Source organism: Thalia democratica, chromosome 4 (genome assembly GCF_965202585.1).
Source record: "Thalia democratica chromosome 4, ktThaDemo2.hap1.1, whole genome shotgun sequence".
In the NCBI taxonomy this organism is placed as follows: domain Eukaryota; kingdom Metazoa; phylum Chordata; class Thaliacea; order Salpida; family Salpidae; genus Thalia; species Thalia democratica.
This window is the reverse complement of record NC_139168.1, coordinates 59,830,308-59,847,188: the sequence shown is the minus strand read 5'-3', so window position 1 is coordinate 59,847,188 and position 16,881 is coordinate 59,830,308.

Below are 16,881 nucleotides of genomic sequence, written 5' to 3'. Positions count from 1 at the left end.
ATTATATAAAAGCTTTAAATGATTAAAACTTTAAAATTTTTATCGTTCTTTTTAATTGAACATAAACTAGGCTCGTTTTTTAAGCTAGTATTTGTTATGTGCTTTTTCTACCATATTATCTCGTTATGTAATTACTGCTATGCTTTTAGGTTTTTGTTGAAAATAAACCAATTGAAGTATTTATTATAAGAAAGATATATATTGAATTTTTTTTTCAAGGAGTTTATAAATTTATCAAAGTTTTCATGTTTATTACTTAGTAAAATATATTATATGTAAAAATTTAATTTCTGAACTTTTATAGAGTATTTCTGATCCAAGAAATTTTATCTTCTTCGTGATATAACTAGTATGATAAGTCCTAATAAAGATTCAGTTTTAAATTTCATGACTGGTTATAATAAAAACAGTTAAATTTTTTCTTTTAATTTATTTAATTTAAAAGCTATAAAATATCTACAAACCTGAGCAGTTTTTTTACTAAACACTAAAAGAGTTTAAAATATTAAGCTAGGTATAATTTTAAATTAACCACTATTTAAAAGAATTTTCAATTAGTTAAATTTAAAATAGTAAACTTTTAGTTGAAATATTATGAAAAAATTTGCATTTGGAATGCTTTAAAAGCAGTACTAATTTATTTATAAGCAGTTTTCATTATAAAAAAGGTATTTTTTTTTTATAAATTCAACGAAAGTTTGTATAGTTGGTTTAAAATACCTTTAAATTGAATCAAAACTATCATTAGATTACGTTTTTTTTTTTTAATTTACTTCAAATATTTACAACAAATAGTATCATTAAATTATAATTTAGAATAACTTAAGGGATTAAAACGATTCGTGAAAAATTAAAAGTTTGAAATGGTCCCGTTTAAATTGATCAAGTTTGATTTAATCAAATATAAAACAATCAAGTTTGATTTAATCAAAATTTAAATGATCAAGTTTAATAGAATCGAGTTTAAAATGATCAAGTCTAATATGATGAAGTTTAAAAATTAAACGTTTAAAGTGATCGAGTTTTAACTGGTCAAGTTTATTTTTGCCACGTTTAAATTGATTAAATTAAAGTTATAAATACCATTTGGGCAGTACTTTTTTTTATTTAACTGACATGTGTTTCTTTTTTTAATGGAATTCTTTAGAAAAATATAAATACTGCAAGGAAAGAACAGAAATTAAAAGAGGTGAGTATGTGTATTTATTACTAAATGTAACATAATACTATAGATTAATAATGAAAATAGATACAATAAATATTATACAATCCGACTTTTGAAAATTTATAAAAAGGTAATAGTCAATGAATTTGAATTAAAATATACGAAAGCTATATACTTACCATCTAATTACATTTTAAGATGTTTAAAGCTATATAAGTTAGGATCAATACAATACTATACATTGTTAATAATGACTAAATTTAAATTACAACGAAAGTAAAGTAAAATAAAAAATGGAATTAACTACTTACATCAAGTTCCAAATACGTAAACTAAAGATAAATCTAAAGAATTAATAAGCTTATAAAGTTTACAGTTTTAATATTATCGTCTCACTATCATTTTTAAAAAACTTAAGTCCTAAACCAAGGAATATAAAAATCTCAAACTTTACATCTATGATATCGGCTTTGTATCGTGCATGCGTCTGCAGTACTGTACACAGACTATATACGAGACGTGGGCCCAGTCAATTACGCCACAGCAGAAAATCAAAACCTTCCACCAACTATGCATTCATGGTATTTAAAAATTAGCTTGAAACATAAGATTATACAACGGGGAATTGCTTAGATGATTTGCCTCACCACAAGTTACAGCGCCTTGGTAAAAACGCAGTGCAACGAAGCTAGCACAAAACTTATCGTTTAGTTTTTAAATTAGTACAAAGTAGTTAAAAAAATTTACAAAATATTTCCATGAAGTTAGAATTTTATTTTGGAAAGAGAAAGTTAGTAAAAAAAGCGTGACGTATGTCTAAAAGTTGTTAAAGTATTTTTCCAAAACAAAATGCTTTTTCGATTGAACGAGGATAACATAGAAGCAGAAAACTACGATATCGATTAAAATTGATCTCCAGTGCACGTTGGTAAAATAATCATAAAAGAGGTTTACACCCAAAAATATTAGTCAACATTAAGTTGGTCTATCGTTCTGAAGAGACGTTTCTACGCGGTTTTTGGTAACAATTTTGTCGCACACTTATTTTTATCTGCAACTGTATATAAAATCAACTAGCAGAAATAGTCTTTAATATATTATAGTTGTTTCCAAATAATTTATATAAAATTTATCTGGTCTTTCATCTGTACGTTTGTAACATATAAATTAACTAATTGTTTAGTATGTCATACAAGCACATTGTGATCATACACATCAATAAACTTATCACAAGGTCACAAGTAAACTTGTCAAAAATCACTGTGAATACTGTTAAAAAACCTGCGGCAGTAAACTTAAATTAATACTTTAATTAATTTTACACCTACTGTCGGGGATTTTTTTTAAACACTAAACACAGTGTTTTTTATAAGTCTGGTCTCAAGTACGCAAATAGCTCAAAACTTAACGTAACAACCCTAATAACGTGACCAATACCTCCCAAAGGTCGATGGTTATAGCAGGCTTCGCTTACTTGGTGGTGTTTTGAAAATAAATAACAAACGCATTCCAATGATCTTTACCCAGCGAGTTGGTCGTTGGAAAATGTTAATTTGAATCAAGATTACTTTACAAATATGTTTACAAGCGCTTACTGATGAACTTAATTGCAAAAGTTGATTACTAAAAAATAACTGATGATCGCGGCATTTAACGATCTATCATCAGCAAAAAAAAATAAGTGCAAGAAATATAGAACTCATTAACAGATCCTAAAATACGAAAAATCATAACAAAATAAAATAAATCGAAGTATTTGTTTTTATTTGCATTTTTTACATTCTAAATAGTGTTTTTACTTAATATTCTTTTCATTTTCACAATGTGTTGTCTTTTTTTTTGTACTTAATGCTTTTTGTATATACAATTCGTGTGAGCAATTCCTTTATATACAAACATGTAACTTGATTCGGCTACATGCGAATAATAATAACTACTGTTAATATATTATATAGTTTAAGTTTTTATGTTTGTTTCTATACCATTCAATTTAGACTTGTACTAAACAATTGTAAAAATTGAGAGTTTAAAAAAAGTTTTTGCTGAAGCAAACAGTTTTAATTTTTTTATTTAGAAACAAACAAATAAGTTTATTTTAAGAAGTGTTAAAAGTCATTATGCGTGATTATTTGACATTAAGTCTACTTTTATGCATACAGTTATTCTTTATTCTCATGCAAACAAAAATTAAGTTTACTTTGTCTAGTTGTTTTTTTTTCTCGTTATTTTAAACCTTTATACCACTTAAAAATAGCTTTTATAGTTATATTAGTTAAAAGAAATAGGTTATTTATAAATTAATAACCGAAAGCCTGAAAAACTTTATTATTTGCATAAAGTCTGTTGACCATATTTATGAGCGTCATTTTTTATATTTTCAGTGAGTTTATAACTATGAAAACTGAGAATACACCAAAATATATTCAAATATCAATCTTAACAGCTTAATCAGAATATTTTTTATATATCAATGCTATAAGTTATATAAAAATATTTATTTTAATTTGAACATTTAAAATTAAGTAAAAATTATATAATTAATTTTTCTACGGTTTTATTTTAGTATTGTTTATTGAACGAAAAAAAAAAGCGCTCAAATATTTAGTCCTAGGACCTGGTGTACGAAAAAACCTTTCGGTTATCGAGTCATACACCAGGATACAGTTTAAAGTCATGTCCAGGACACTTAATTTATTACAATTTGTTACAATTTTACGTTAAAGTCTGACTGATCAAAACCACTTAAAATAGTAGAAAATTTTACAAAAATACATATTTTTTATAATAGGAGACTTTAAAAACTATTTTTGTACAAATTCGTTGTTTTAAGTTTTAAAATATAGTTTGTATTTAATTTAAATTTGTTAAGTTAGTGTACTTTAAAATTGATTTTTTTGAGATAGCTTTGTTATAGTTTAATGTTATTTATAATCAAAGAATTTTTAACATTTTTGTATGACAAAGTATATAAAGTTAATAGACATTTGAAAAAATAAGATTGAAAAATTTTCTATAATTAGTGCATTGCTTTAAGTTGAATCTAAGTTGATAAACAAATTACAAAAGTGACATTTTGTACAGCTTGATATTTCAAATCACTACATATTACATTTGATTACATTGTGAGGCCTGACATACTGTTTTTGAATCAAATAACAACTGTATATAAAGAAAAACTTTTCAGAAAAATTTACTTTATATTTAAGTTTATTGCACCAATTATTTAAAAAATAGCTGAATATGTACTTATTAGCAGTTTTTTAATAAAAAATTACCCTTAATATTTAATCTCAAAAATTTACAAATTGTTGCTGAAAAAAAGGTAAAAATATTGAAAAATAATAATCAATTCATTGTATATATGAGTTAAACAAATCATAATTGTTTTAAATTAGTTTCCAATTATACTTGAGGTTTGTATACATAATGTTTTTAAAACTTATAATGTTTTCTTCTATTTACAGCTTTTAAGTTGAAAATAATTATTAAATTTCATTTTATACACTTTTATATCTTCTGAAAGTTTAATGAAGATTTCTAATTTATTTTCTAGTGTTAACTTTATATATTATGTCAATTGTTGAAGAGAAACTGCAGTGTAATGGAGAAAGTTCTAGGATGACTGATGAAAATTCAACTTTATTACTTGAATCAAAAGGTAAAGTACAACCTCTAAAGCACAACTTAATGTATTGTAATAAAGTTGATTCAAATATAGTGAAGGAGGATTATTATTTTGATGACAATTTGAAGTCGAGTGGAGGTGAATGCAAACTTACTAGAAACCATCAATTAAGCCATGATTCAAAAAGTAAAGTACAGACTAAAAATAATACTTATACACCTAAAAAGGCTAACTCTGTCATTTTGAAGTATTCTCCTTCAAGTATAAGTTTTTCAAGTAATAATTCCAACCATATAAATTCCACTGTTTATAAAGAACAAACTAGAAATATGGCAAATCTTAAAGCTGATTTAAGTAGTTTAAAGAAGAATTTAAGTACTTTTAAAAATCACATTGAACAAGCTGGAACTGATTTTAGCAGGCCTGGTTATGACGATATAAATTGTTCTGTTTCTAATGAGACTAAAAAAACTGATAGTAATTCTTCTACTACATCCTGTAGTTCTATGACAGAGGGTAAAGAAAAAAGCGTAACTATGAAAATTAATAATTCATTTGTGAAAACAAATGAAGAATTTAATGTAGCCAGTAAACCTTGCCAAATTGAAAATTGTTATGTCGCTGATGAAAACCAAACAGCACCAACTGAAAGTATTTCTTACTCATCATCTGTTACAGATGCTGAAAGTTTCAAATGTGATGAGCTTGCATCTGGTAAAATGCAAAAAGAAAAATACCATATTGTTGCAGATTCGAATGAAACTTGCAGTGAGGATAAGTTAACTGTTGCATATTCTAATGAAACTAGTACAACTGTTTCTGATTCTTCTAAATTAGATTCACCTAGTTTTGATGATGCTGAGAAAAATGATCTTAAACATGACCAAAATATAAATAACACTAACTTAAATGGAAATTTACCTCATAATACCTTAAAAAATATTGAAACTAAACCTGTATGCATCAAAGATTTTAATGAACCCTGCGGTGGTGTTGATGTAATTGAATTTACAACTTGCACAACTGAAATAATATCCTCCGATGAGTCTGAGAAATCGGAGTCCAGCTCTATTAGTGAACATGCATCTAATTCTGCAAACAGTTCAAAGGCAATTAGTATAAATGCTTATAAAGAGTCTAAAGAACCTGTCCACTCAAATCAAAATATGTCAGCTAGTGAGAAAATACCATCGAAACAAAAATCCCCTGATACGGGCTACACTTCAAATTCTGATAAAAGCTCATCAAATAACGAGAATTACAATGATAGATTTGCAAATGAAAATACAACTGGCACCACTGAAACAGTTTCCTTCCATGAGTCTGAAAAATCCGAGTCCAGCTCTGAAAGTAGGTATATATCTAAGTCTGGGAAAAGTTCAAAAGCCAGTGTTATTACTGAAATGAAGGTGAAGGAGCTTGCGTATGAGAATGAAAATAAAAATGATATTCGTAAAAATCCACCTAAAAATCAAAAACCTTTTGATATTGGCTACACTTCAGTTTCTGATAAAAGCACAAGTGATAACGAAAATTACAATGATAAAGTTTTAAATGAATATACAACCAGCACAACTGAAATAATATCATTCTATGAGTCTGAAAAATCCGAGTCCAGCTCTGAATGTAGGTATGTATCTAAGTCTGGAAAAAGTTTGAAAGCCAGTGTTATTCCTGAAATGAAGGTGAAGGAACTTGCATATGAGAATGAAAACAAAAATGATATTCGTAAAAATTCACCAAAAAATCAAAAATCTTTTGATATGGGCTACACTTCAGTTTCTGATAAAAGCACAAGTGATAACGAAAATTACAATGATAGAGTTATAAATGAACATACAACCAGCACAACTGAAATAATATCATTCTATGAGTCTGAAAAATCCGAGTCCAGCTCTGAAAGTAGGAATATATGTAAGTCTGGAAAAAGTTCAAAAGCCAGTGTTATTCCTGAAATGAAGGTGAAGGAACTTGCATATGAGAATGAAAACAAAAATGATATTCGTAAAAATTCACCAAAAAACCAAAAACTTTTTGATATGGGCTACACTTCAGTTTATGATAAAAGCACAAGTGATAACGAAAATTACAATGATAGAGTTATAAATGAATATACAACCAGCACAACTGAAATAATATCATTCTGTGAGTCTGAAAAATCCGAGTCTAGCTCTATTAGTGTACATATATCTAGCTCTGCAAATAGTTCAAAGGCTAGTTTAAATGTTGATCATGAGACCGAAGAACCTGCGAACAAAAATCAAAATACGTCGGCTAGTAAGAAAAAGATATCAACAAAACAAATACCCTCTGATACGAGCTATTCACCAACTTCTGCTAAAAGCACTAGTGGTTATGTGAATTATTGTGATAAAGTTGATTTAAACGTACATACGACTGGCACAACTGAAGTAATTTCTTTTCATGGGTCTGGTAAATCCGATTCTAGCTTGTTGAAACCAAAATCACCTGATATGGGTTATACTTCGAACTTTGTTAGTAACACAAGTGATTTTGATGGCCCCTGTGGTGAAATTTGTGTGAATCAAGAAATAACTGACACAACTGAAGTAATCTCCTTCAATCAATCTGACAAATATGATTCTAGCTCTACAAGTGAACAAATATATCCACCAGAAAAACATTCTAAAGCTAGTATCCTTGCTGAAAATAAGTCCGAGGATCTTTCTAACCGGATGTCAAATGATTATTATGATAGTCAAACAAAGGTACCAAAAGAACAAAAATCACCTGACATAGGTTATTCAGCAAATTCTGAAAGAAGAACTAGCGATTATGAGAATAACTTGAATAGAATTAATGAAAATGAGTATACAACTGGCACAACTGAAGTTATCTCTTTCCATGGGTCTGATAAATCTGATCCTAGCTCTAATGGTGAACAAACATCTCCGCCAGAAAAATATTCAAAAGCTAGTACTATTTCTGAAAATAAATCAATTGGTCTTTCTAACCTTGATCAAAATGCGTATGATATTGAAAAAAAAGTACAAAAAGAACAGAAATCAGCTGAATTAGGTTATTCATTAAGTTCTGATAGTTGCACTAGTTATTATGAGAATTATTATGATAGAATTAGTTTAAATGAATATACAACTGGTACAACTGAAGTAATATCTTTTCATGAGTCTGATATATCCGATTCGAGCTCAAATGGTGAACAAACACCTCCGCCAGAAAAACATTCAAAAGCTAGTACTGTTGCTAAAAATAAGTCTAAGAAACTTGCTTACGAGAATCAAAACAAGTATGATGTTGGTAAAAACGTACCAACAAAGTTAAAATTCTTTGATAAAGGTTATACTTCACACTATGTAAGTAGCACTAAAAATTCAGATGACCCTTGTGGTGAAGCTTGTGAAAAAGAACACAAAACTGAAAATACATCATTCCATGGATCCGAGAAATCCGAGTCTAGCTCTATTAGTGTGCATGTATCTAACTCTGCAAACAGTTCACAGGCTAGCTTAAATTTTGATCAAGAGACCGAAGTATCTCTGTACAAAAATCAAAATACGTGTGCCAATGAGCAAAAGAAAACATCAATATGCACTAACGTAGATTACTCTTTAAAGTCTGATGAAAACCGTGGTGGTTACAGTGACCAGTGTGGTGCAGTTGCCGGTGCCACCGGGTACATCTCTTTAAATATCTCGGAAGATGCTGAAATAATTGAACTTTCATCAAGTATTGATAACGATGAACTGAGCATTGAAAATTATGACGAAAAAATAGTTAAACCCAGCAGTCGAAAGAAGATAACCTCGTCAATTATGGTTAAAAGTGGCAAAGAATACATAGATGATGAAAAGCATTATGATGAAACGTTAGTGAACAAACAAATTAACAATGAATTGTCTATTTTAAAACGATTGGGGAAAACTCCAGTTAAAAACTTGTCTCCTACAGTCAATCAATCCAAAAAGTATAAGCTTGTAATTGATCTAAGTAAGACGCTTGTGTTTATTCAAACATATCCGCTGTCTAAGAAAAGAAAAATCCGTGTTCATGTGGACGCCTCGTTTAAGCTAAAAACTGGCACTGATTATGGTAGACTGATATCACTAACTGCAAGACCTTTCTGCTATGAATTCTTGAAGATCGCGGTTAAATATTACGATGTAGTTATATTTTCATCAGAAAGTGCAGAAGTAACTGATCTTATTCTATCTTATCTTAACCTTGATACTAAGCAAAAGTACAACAAGGAACACTATATCCAGTTAAGCAGAACTTCGTACCGCGTTAAAAATCTTGAATTGCTGAAATTTGATCCACTGAAAACCATTGTTGTTGACTCGTCGCCTTTGAATTACGCTGATTATCTTGGCAACGGAATATCACTGACTGCATGGAATGGTTGCGAAAAACGCGATTTTGAATTGCATACGTTGATGAATTATTTGGAAGCCATTGCGCTTGCTAAGCCAAAAGATGTTCGACCACTTTTATTGGAACGGTTTAAGATTGAAAAGAAAATTGCCAATTTACATCACGTGAAGTTGGAATAGGGAAGTATGAGCTAATAAAGTTGGTTAAGTTTTTTTGTGAAACCTCAGTTTACATACTGATCTGTACCTGTGTTCTCTTCACTACAAATAATTTTTATTTTACCATGCTTGCTTCGTTTGAATTTTTGCTTGTACTGATCGCTTTTCTTTGAATAAATTATGCTAAGTTACAAATTAGAGGTAATTATTATAACAGTAGTTTAAGTTAACGAATAAATATTTTAAAGGCTAAATATTTTACGATATTTGAAAATGAAAGATCTAAAATTACTGAGATCAAAATTTTGTACGTATTAAACTAAGATAAACTGAAATAAAATATAACTTTGCATATATAAAGACTAAATAGAATATAGTGAAATACAATTCACTAAAAGATTACATAGTGCTTTTTTATGTAATCCATCCATAACAGTCACGGCTCAAGAATGAAATCATTATATTTATATATTTACTTTGCCTTGAGTAGCCTAGTTTCTAATAAAATAATACTAATATAACAGCAAATACATCGGAGAAATTTTGCAGAGCAGAAGTCTGGACTTTCGTATGCCGTGAGACAAAGCTAAAGTTTAGTACAAAAGGGTTGACCATACCAATCCGATAATCAGACCACAAACCCTTGGTAGACTGAAAATGGCTTGTGGTTTGATGATCGGATTGGTATGATCAACACTTTTCTAATATAATAAGTGATAAATAAAACATTTTATAAGTTTAGATAACTTCGATAAGTTTCATAGTTTTGCAAACTTTAAAAACAACTGTTTCAACAAAACTCCATTAGAAAATAATTAAGTCCACAAAATAAAATTCAAATAAGATTTAAGGATGAAAAACCCTCTTTAACTACAACTAATAAAATTTCAAAGTTAATATACATCAAAAGCCAACTTTTTTCAGTATTCATTAATTGTTACAATTTATACCAAATATAAATCTAATTTAAAATATAGTCGTAAAAAATAAACACAAATTATACTTGAAAGTATTTAGTTCTTTTATATTTCATTAAAATTTGCTTAATTAAAAATAAAAAAGCAGTTTTACGTCTATTTAAGCAAAATTTGTGGTATTTAATGGAATTTTACTGCAGTTAAAACATTTATTATAATCGGTTGATTCAACTGATTTAGGCTATAAGAGGAGTTCTACTTTATGTTAATAATTTTGTCTTCTTTTGTAGAGATTTATATTAATCATTTTTTTTGTTAAAAACAACATAGTTATCATAACTTTCAGGTCTTTTTCGCTTACTTTTGTTTAATACATTATCTTTTAATTATGTTGTCCAACAATATTGATCCTGGTAATTGAGATAAGAATAGTTGAAAATCAGTCGGTTTAATAGGATCCTAAACGAGGTCGTAAACAAAAAAATAGACCAATTAATTAAAATTTTATCCTCATATTTTTATAACCAACAATAAAAAAAGTATAGTTAGTCCAAAATTATTAATTGAATTAACCTACCGAAGAAAGTGTTTTAACTTTTAAAATTGTTTAATTTCTGTTTCAACCTTTTTTTTTTTGTATATTTTGTACATATAACTCAGTTTTTAAAATTTTACAGTATAAAAACTTGAAATCTTCAAACATGTAAAGTGAATTTTTATGAAAAATATTTACAAAGTTTCTAACAAAAATATACAACACGTTTTAAACTGCTAAATAACAAATTTTATTAAATGTTCTAAAAGCTAATCCGTATTTTTATATTGATAAGTATATTTGTGAATGTTATATAACTAATATTTTAAAACAGTTTTTTTTTAACTTTCGCAAACATCTTATTAAGTAAAAAAGCTTCGGTTAAGAATAAAATAAATTTGTTGGTTATTATTTATATTTTATACAGTAGTATTTTTTTAAAGAAAATGTTAGCCACTAAAAATAATGGGAACGGGTCTAAATTGCACAAAGATAAAATTGCAAGAAATCAAAAAATTGCACGAAGCCAAATTTGCACGAGGGCACAAAATTGCACGAAGACGATTTTGAATCAATGGTCAATTTTGCACGAGAGTAAAAAAATAAAAGATAAACAGAAGAAAAAAATATAACAAAAAAAAAAAAGGAAACAAAAGTAACTGACCGAGGATAACGGTTAGTATAAATAAAGACAAAAAAAATTACTAATAATAATCATAAAAGAAAAGAAATTATAAAAATTAAAAAAATAGATTAAAAAAAGCTACCGACCGAGGGTAAGGGTTAGGGGTAACAGTGATAGTAAAAAAATAATCAAATTAAAAAAAAAAAATAAAGTAACTTAACGACCGAGGGTAAGGGTTAGAGGTAACAGTGATAGTAAAAAAAACTAAAAAAAAAAAACGTGTAAAAATGTCCTGTGCAAAAGTGTCTTCATGCAAAAGTGAACCTTTGTTCAAAAGTATCTTCGTGCAATTTTGTGCACTCGTGCAATAATGTACGCTCCTGCAATTTAGATAGCTACCCAAAGATTATCTAAATTATTAGAATTTGTTCCCGTTTTTGGGTTGTGTTGAAACTCAATTCCCAACTTGGCAGACTGCTGTACTTATTAAGGTTAAGTATAATTTATTGAATGATAAAAAAGCGCTCAAAATGTTTAATCATAGGACTTGGGGTACGGTACGAAAAAACCTTTCGGTTATCAAACCTTTCTGTTATCTAAATAGGTTCTAAAACAAAAACTAATAGAGAAATTATAAACTTCCCTAAAATGAGTTTTTTTTTGTTTTTTGCTTGGGCTTGTAATAAATTACAAGTTATTTTTTAAACCAAGTTTTCTAAAATAAGTTTCATAATATTTCTATTAAAAGAAGCTTAAAGAAATAATTACTCCCATCTTATATTATAGGTATTTAATTGTTAATTACCCATTTAATTTTTGTTTCCTAATACATTAGAGTTTAGACCTTTAAAATTTAAAGACACTCAAATAATATACAGTGAAACTAAACTACATATGCATTTTTTTTGTTATTTAAGACCATATTAATTTTCTTTAGTAAATACAAGAGTTCTTTTTAATTTTTAACATTTACTTACTCTACTTATGGCATCATTTAAACAGCATTTTAAGTTATATAAACAACAGGCTGGTCTTAAAACCTCCAAAAACTACAACAGGCTAAAATCCTGTAAAAACCTGAAGTTTTACAATATAGGCTAAAAAAATATAGACAAAGCTGGATTTTGAGAAATTTTGAAAAAATTAAAACTAAAAAATCTGGAATTTTGAACAAAAATCACTAAAAATATGGAATTATAAACAGTTTTGATTTGACCTAAAAGTTATATATAAAGTATATGACACAGTTTTATGTATAATACAGGGTTCTCAAGTCCATATAAATCCCTAGAAATTTGCAATATCCTGAAAAATTCCTATAAAAAATTGAAAAAATGTGTGAAAATCCCTATAAATCCACTAAGCTGAAGTTTTAACGATATATAAATATCGGATATATACAATATATAACTGTCTTCTTTATCTTCCACGACAAACCTTCATTTTATGTTCTTTTGTTTTAATAAATTATAATTATGTACTTGTACGTCGTCTTAGATGACCAAGTAATTTTAAAACTAAATAAACCAATATTGACGTCATAATCGACTTATAAAAACGAAAAGCCCGTATAAATCGTAAATCTACGTCTTACCTTCCTTGACAAACCTTTATTTCATGTTCTTTTGTTTTAATAAATTATAATTATGTACTTGTAAGTCGTCTTAGATGACCAAGTAATTTTCAAACTAAATAAACCAATATTGACGTCATAATCGACTTATAAAAACGAAAAACCCGTATAAATCGTAAACTACGTCTTACCTTCCTCAACAAACCTTTATTTTATGTTCTTTTGTTTTAATAAATTATAATTATGTACTTGTACGTCGTCTTAGATGACCAAGGAATTTGCAAAATAAATAAACAAATATTGAGGTCATAATCGACGTATAAAAAGGAAAAACCCGTATAAATCGTAAATCTACGTCTTACCTTCCACGACAAACCTTTATTTTATGTTATTATGCTTTAATTATTGTTAATTAAACGATAAAAAAGCGCTCAAAAAATTTAGTCTAATGACCTGGTTACAAAGTGAATTTTCGTTAATCATTCGTACATCACATCATTATAAAATATCTTACGGGCTATTAGATTTAATTTTTAATCATTTAATTATTTAAATCTATAGTAATAAAATAATCAGTTAAACGAAATTAAAGAAAAAAAAAATTAAACGAAAATAAACTGAATTTTGTGTGTAAAAATGTACTTAAAAACTAGTTTAGTAACATAAGAACTAAAAAATAGATTACACTTTAAACAAACTTGCAAAGAAAGTAATCAATACCAGGGGCGTAGCGTGGGGAGGGACACTGGCGCATGCGTGCCACCCAAAAAAAAAGAAAATAAGTAAAAAAAAAGAATGTAATATCTTTATTCTTTATTGTTAATTTTTCTTATTAATTTGCCTTTTTTCAACTATGTTTCTCTAGTATTTAAAAAGTTAAACGAAATTTTAAATACCAATAAGTGACAAGCTAGGAAAATTACCTAGTATACTGATTCGGTGCGCAAACGAAAGTGCGCACCGATTTTGATGAAAAACTCCATAAGGAAAATTTTTATAACTTCATCAACTTCATAAGAATTTAGACTCAAAAAGCACGCAATTAATGTAGTGCACCGCTGTAGTATAACCTTATGGCAAATTTTTCAACAAAAAGTTTATAAAAATACGTCACGCTTAAAGGAAAATAAAACAATTTTACAAGCTTTTTTTTAATGCTACAATAAATGTAATGACTACTGCTAGTTTTAATTTTTGTAAACATACAAAAAAAAAACGTGTCGGCCTATGAGAAATAAGCTTTGTTTGTGATTTTTATTTTAAACAAATACAATCAGATGAATTAAATTTAAAAAGTATACTTTTAACTATTTTACAAAGTTGTAATAAACTGTAATAAAAGTTATAAAGTTGGTCTTTTTTAACTTATGTGTAACTTTATTTAAATTATGTGCAATGAGGTGTTTTTATCACTGTTGTATTGTATATTTATTTGTAAATAAAACAGATACTTTCGTTTTATTGAATATATTCATTTTTAAAGATATAAAGTTTACTGTAAGTAGTAAAAACAATTTTCATTTAGTAAGTTAACATTTGTGCAAGTATAAGTAATTCTAATCAAATTTATACTTTTTTATAGTTGTTTAATTTTGTAATATATAAGTATTTTTTTAAAAAATTACTTCGAACTTGTTTTACATAATGAATTTATTTCAATTACAATACTTTTAAATATATCTTTTTATAGCTAATTACAAAAGTTTTAATTTAGGGGATTTTTGAGAAAAAATATTTGCGCACCCCTTGACCAAAATACCACGCTACGCCACTGATCAATACATATAGCAAACAATTGAGTACTTGAATGATACGTTACAACAACTTTAAAGAATGTAAAAATGTAATACTCTAAAATATCTTAACATTCAGTTTTATAAGTATTTTGTGCTAAAAGTGTTGTTTTTAGTTTTATCTTATAATATCAATTGAACAGGAAAAATAATTTCACAATCTAATAGATAAATTTACCATTGCATAATTTTTTAATAAGTTTAAAAAAGTGTGACGTCAATATTGGTTTTTTAGTTTGCAAATTACTTGGTCATCTAAGACGACTTACAAGAAAATAATTATAATTTATTAAAACAAAAGAACATAAAATAAAGGTTTGTCGAAGAAGGTAAGACGTAAATTTACGATTTATACGGGTTTTTCGTTTTTATAAGTCGATTTTGACGTCAATATTGGTTTATTTAGTTTGCAAATTACTTGGTCATCTAAGACGACTTACAAGAAAATAATTATAATTTATTAAAACAAAAGAACATAAAATAAAGGTTTGTCGAAGAAGTTAAGACGTAAATTTACGATTTATACGGGTTTTTCGTTTTTATAAGTCGATTTTGACGTCAATATTGGTTTATTTAGTTTGCAAATTACTTGGTCATCTAAGACGACTTAAAAATAATTATAATTTATTAAAACAAAAGAAAATAAGATAAAGGTTTGTCGAAGAAGGTAAGACGTAGATTTACGATTTATACGGGTTTTTCGTTTTTATAAGTCGATTATGACGTCAATATTGGTTTATTTAGTTTTAAAATTACTTGGTCATCTAAGACGACTTACAAGTACATAATTATAATTTATTTAAACAAAAGAACATAAGATAAAGGTTTGTCGAAGAAGGTAAGACGTAAATTTACGATTTATACGGGTTTTTCGTTTTTATAAGTCGATTGTGACGTCAATATTTGTTTATTTAGTTTGCAAATTTCTTGGTCATCTAAGACAACTTACAAGAACATAATTATAATTTATTATAACAAAAGAACATAAGATAAAGGTTTGTCGAAGAAGGTAAGACGTAGATTTACGATTTATACGGGTTATTCGTTTTTATAAGTCGATTATGACGTCAATATTGGTTTATTTAGTTTGCAAATTACTTGGTCATCTAAGACGACTTACAAGAACATAATTATAATTTATTAAAACAAAAGAACATAAAATAAAGGTTTGTCGAAGAAGGTAAGACGTAAATTTACGATTTATACGGGTTTTTCGTTTTTATAAGTCGATTGTGACGTCAATATTGGTTTGTTTAGTTTGCAAATTTCTTGGTCATCTAAGACGACTTACAATAACATAATTATAATTTATTAAAACAAAAGAACATAAGATAAAGGTTTGTCAAGGAAGGTAAGACGTTGATTTACGATTTATACGGGTTTTTCGTTTTTATAAGTCGATTATGACGTCAATATTGGTTTATTTAGTTTTAAAATTATTTGGTCATCTAAGACGACTTACAAGAACATAATTATAATTTATTAAAACAAAAGAACATAAAATGAAGGTTTGTCGTGGAAGATAAAGAAGACAGTTATATATTGTATATATCCAATATTTATATATCATTCAAACTTCAGCTTAGTTATAAATCCCTAGAAATTTTGTTTTTGGCTTGCTAATTGAAATTTTGTAATAGTATAACCAATATTATTTTAATGGTTTTATATATTTTATTTGTACTTCATAGTTATATGCACTTTTTTCGGGGTGCAAAACATAAAGTGCATTTTAAAATTTTAGCATCACTTTTTTGTATGATTTTATGAGTGGAAAAGTACATAACAGTGTTTCCAAAAAACCTGGAATCCTGGAAAAATCTTGATTTAGACAATTAAGGCTAAAAAAACCTTGAAAAACCTGGAATTTTGAATAAAAATCATTTAAAATCTGGAATTATGAATAAAAATCACTTAAAAATCTGGAATTATAAACAAATTTTACATGTTAAGTAGTACAACTTTAACTTGACATATCAATTTTTCATTGTTTTCCTTTTGGGCTAAGATTTTCTAGGCTAAGTTTTCGAAAAATTTGTTACTATTGGTCAATATTTTGGTTTACTCAGTTGTTCTACAGCAGTGGTTCCCAACCTTATAATAGATGCCCCGCACCCCTAAAGGCTCTTAATTTGAT